We start from the raw sequence: 5371 nt of genomic DNA, 5'->3' as shown, positions 1-5371 counted from the left end.
TCTGTGGAGATGGAGCTGAGTAGGAGTTGATGGTATACATTGACTCATTCCACCAATATTTGGTGAGTATCTGCTACATATTAGTTGCTCTGATGGTACCTGATATATAACCCAGAAAATAAGGTAATAGACATTTTCCTACCCTTAGGAATTACGGTCTAGTGTAGAGAGCAGACAGCAAGCACTTTACTGCGAATTGTGGAAAGCATTCCGAAGAAACAAAGGGGATGTAATGAGAGCAAAAAATAGGAGGATAGATTAGATTTTTTTTTTTTTGAGAGAGTGGCCAGAATAATACCTCAGTGACATTTAAATAGACACCTAAAGGCTAAGACTTAAAGATGATATTGGTTAAAGTTGTATTAGACGGGGTGGGATGTAAAAGATACCTAACCTAAAAAATTCCTGAGCTCAATGATTTTATATTTCCCTGTATCTTTTTCAATTTAACCTTTTTATATTACTTCTATTTCCTATAAGTCATAGAATTCATTGTTTTGCTAAGAGTTTTTAATAGATTTATTGGAAATAAGTTCATAAATACAGCCCAGTTTAGGGTTATCAATTGTTCAAAATCTGTAGCAATTGTGAAATATACCCATTATCATATAAAGATTTTATTTCCTCAGAAAGCTGGAGCCTTGGGGTGCCTGGGTGGCTCAGTCAGTTAAGCATGTGCCCTCAGCTTGGGGCATGATCCCAGGTTCCTGTGATCAAGTCCCACATAGGGCTTCCTGCTCAGAGGGGAGTCTCCTTCTACCTTGCCCTCTGCCTCTCCCCTGGCTTGTGCTCTAGCTCACTGTCTCTCTCAAATAAATAAATCATACACACACACACACACACACACACACACACACACACACACACACACAAAAGAAAGCAAGCTGGTTTCCTTTGAAGCCCAATGATTCTCCTAGAACTACAATCAGTTGCCAAAATCTCTGATGAGAAACTGAAGTTGTATGCAATGAAACATTATTCATCATGAAAAAAAGAAGAAAACCTTGCCATTTGGGACAACACAGATGGGTCTTGAAGGCATTATGCAAAATGAGGTAAATCTGATGGAGTAAGACAAATGTTATACCATCTCATATGTGGAATATGAAAACAAGCAAACAACCCCCCCCCACAAAGATATAGAACACAGATCAGTGGTTTCTGGAGGTTGGGGAGGAGGTGGGGATGGTGAAGGGTGGGTGAAATGGGTGAAAGGAGTCTAAAGGTAAAAACCTCCAGTTATAAAATAAGTCATCAGGATGTAGGTACAGCATGGTAATTATAGTTAATAATACTAGATTGCATATTTAAACGTTGCTTAGGACGTTAAGGAGGCTTATTGTGGTGATCATTTCACAGTGCATAAAAATGTAGAATTGTTATGTTGTACACCTGAAACTAATATAATATGTCAATTGTACTTGGATTTAAAAAAAAAAATAAGGATGGATTTGTGCTTACACAAATTTCCCCATACCTCATACTCCAGAACTGGTCTCAGTCATTCCTGGGCAGGGTATTGTGTATAAAAAGAGTTAAAATGAAATTTGTATTTACTGAATCTCCTCCTAGTTTTGTTACATTTCGTTCAGTCTAAAATTTAGCAAGGAAAATAGACTTTGTAAAAAATAGTATGAACTGCCTACAAACTTTACATTCAGATTTTTTTTTCTGTGCTCAAATACTAACAAAAAATGGATTTGAAGTATCAGCAATTACAAAATGAGGAATTACATTATTTATTTGTTTATTGCCTGATTTCATATAGTATAAGTCAAGCTACATGCAGATAGAACCTTTTTTGTCTTCATAGCTGTATCCACAGCACTTAGAATGTGGTATGTAGTAACTGCTCAATAAATACTACAGAATGGAATTTTGGAATAAAATACACTTCCTGACAAGCACTAAAAGGGTGTTTACTCAAAGGTGGCCAAATGTTTTCTACATTAAATGGTTATTCTGAGAAAATTATTGTGTTATGCAAGCCACTTACATTTAACTCATTTAAAATATTACTGTGCATAATTTCACATAATTATACCATTAAGGAGACAATGATTCTCCATTCCTCTCAAGTCCAAATGATCATTTGCAGATTGTGCATCCATGAAGACAGAAATTCCTTCTAATATTCAGTAGGCATTCCCTTGTAGTGGATCACATTGCTTTGCACATTGCACACAGCAAGAATAGTAATGTTATTAGTAATAATAGTGGTATAGCTAGTATTGAGCACTTACTGCATGAAAGACACTGTTTTAAGTGTGTTAATAGATTATATATATATATATATATATATATATCGCACAACAACCCTATAACTTGTTCACAGTTACTCCGTTTATAAGCAACAGAGCCAGAATTGGAACCTAGAAAATCTAATTCCTGGAATTATCTTCATAACCTCATTTATACACTAATTCCAAATATATATGCTTGAGAAACAAGTCGTTACTATAAAACAATTAAGCCAATTATTCAAAACACAATGAATATTTAGTGAGTGTTCTTCAAATCTCATGTGTGCAAGTTACACATCTTTGAAAGTCTTCTGTTGTTAAAATTTTTTTTTAAGGATTAACCTATGCCATTAAATGTAAAATCATGACCAAATCTTGGAAGACAATTCTAGAGTAATTATCTCAAAAATGTCTTACACAATGAAAGAATGATTAGAAGGGGATATGGTTTCTTTTCTTAGAGTTTCTTTATTTGCAAGTAGCAGAAACCCACACAAAAATAGCTTAACATAAGGGGCAATTTATTTGAAATAAACAAGAATATCTTGAAGAAATCCAAATGCACAAAGTAGAACTGTGTTTTGTAAATCCCAAAGTGGAATTTGACAAATAATTAAAATTCACTTTCTCTTTCTTTCTGTATAGCCACAATTATAATTTGCCATACCTGCATTATTAATTCTCATTCCCACTCCCTTTTTAGTTTTTCTACTTTTCTGTGCACATGGGGAGGAATGGCAAAGATGGCTGGTTAAAAACCGGAGTCCTGCCTTCAGTATGCAAGCTCAGTACCCGCGGATAACTGATTGGGCTCCTTATCTCCAGTTGTCAATCACAAATTCTGAACAGGGAGAGCTCAGAAATCTACCTTGTTTCAGTGTCAACCCTGGTCTCACTGACTGTGATTGGATAACAGAGTTGACCCAGAACAGAGGCTCAATACTTTAGATGAAATGGTATGGGCTTGGGAGAAGTCCTCAGAGAATTGGGGGCAGGAACTGAGCATATGATTTAGAATTATACAGCTTTCAAGAGGACAACCTTGGGGGAGATGGCCACTATGGAAAAGTATAAGTTCTTAAATGCAGATTTGTTACTTTATAATATTAAAAACAGGAGAACTTTTATGATGGCATTCCAAATAAGAAAGCTCAACCAGGTAACCAATTTAAAAAGATACAAAATTAATCAATGTTTTTTCCATATTACCAGAAATAGTTATTGAGAAAAAGAAAAAAAAATGCATTTCACAAAGCCATAGAAAATAGACATAACAGTAATGTTAGCAAGGAAGTTTGAGGGACATCTGGGTGGCTTGGTTGGTTAAATGTCTGTCTTTGGCTCATGTCATGATCTGAATGTCCTGGGTTCAAGTCCCTCATTGGGCTCTCTACTCAACAGAGAACTTGTTTCTCCCTCTCCCTTTCCCTCTGTAATCTCTCTTACTCTTTCTCAAATAAATAAAAATCTTTTTAAAAAAGTATAATATCTAGAAAGCTACAGAACAATGTTGAGAGATAATAAAAGGAAGACATAGTGAGATATACCATATTCATAGATGAGATGACTGCAGTAGACACAATTTTGTGAGGCATGCAGAGATGAGTGATTCGTTAAGACTGAGCTGAATATAATACTTCATTTCCCTTGTTAGGGTAGCTGGTCCAAAACTTGAGTGCTCAAACCAAACTGGGATGGCCAGAAACTATCTTAGGATTTAAAAAGTTGAATCTAGTAGAGTTATTCTACTGACTTTCAAGTCTTAAAGCTGAGGGAATAAATCTGGGACTGCTGACAGCCATGTTTCCTACCACTTGGAGAAAACTCATGTGTGATAGCAGAAAATGGAGTCGAGAGAGAGAGAGAGAGAAAAGCAGTGACAAGCCTTAAGGTCAGCAATATCCTGGAGATGTCAAGTCCCCAGGTCCAGTTGCTGAACTCTACAGAGCTATTTTACTCCTTGTTTTATTACTATTTTTTTTTCATTCTGTGCCTAGTTCAGTATCTTTCCAGTAAATCCACATCTTTGTTTTAATTTTTTTGCAACACTTATTAAATATCTAGCACATACACAACAAGTCTCCTTATGCTCATAGAACTCACATTCATTCTAATGGGTGGTGAAAAGACTATAAACAAGTAAATAAATAAGGAAATACTAGGTATTTCCTAGAGATAAAGGCTGTGGTTAATATTAAAAGAGGTGATAGGATGGAAAGTGTGGAATGTCAGCAGAGGCCTCTCTGATGAGGAAAATATTTAAGCCAAACCCCAAAATATTTATTTATGTATTATATATGTTGACCATATGTCAGATATTGTTTAATATGATCTACAAATATTAACAATAATTTTGCATGGGATTTCTTTCACCAGCATTAGAGAGAGTTCAGATTAATACAGAGATCAATCGTTCCTAGATTCACTTCCAATCAAATTTCAAGTTTTGTCAAATTTAATTTCCAAAGTCTAAAAAAAAAGTAAGTGTAATAAAAATTCCAAAAGGATTAATTCATTTTTTAATTTTGTGGGAACAAAAAATATAAAAATAGTAAAAAATATGGAAAAAAATGTTCTGGGGAAAACCTGTCAATCAGATACTAAATACATTATAAATATTGTAATTAAAATTATTGCATGGAAATACTACAAGACTAGATAAGCTGATCAGTATTAAAGTATAGGCAGCCTAGAAACAGGATATTGATGTATATCCAAACATACGCAATATGATGAAGGCATAAAAAACTAAGGGGCAATAAGAGGAATTATTAAATAAATTAAGCTTGATAATTAGACATAGTCGTAAGTAGAATCCAAAGATGATCTTCAAGATTCATTGCTCCTGGTGTGAACACACCTTCTCCTAGTTATTCAATGAGCATGAATCTAGGTGCTGCTGTGAAGGAATTTGACAGATGTAATTAAGTTCTCAAATCAGTTGGCTTTAAAAATAGGGAAACGATCCAGGTGGGCCTGATCTAATCAGATGAGCCCTTTAAAAGGATAAGCTCTTTCTGGAAGATTTGAAGTGTGAAAGGGATTCCCTGTGAGCTAGGTTCTCTTTGCTGACTACATATATGGGAAGCCTCCTAGAGCTAAAAGTGGCCCCCACCTGACAGTCATTG

This window comes from Mustela nivalis (genome assembly GCF_964662115.1).
Source record: "Mustela nivalis genome assembly, chromosome: 4".
Lineage (NCBI taxonomy): Eukaryota > Metazoa > Chordata > Mammalia > Carnivora > Mustelidae > Mustela > Mustela nivalis.
Note: the sequence above shows the minus strand (reverse complement) of the source record.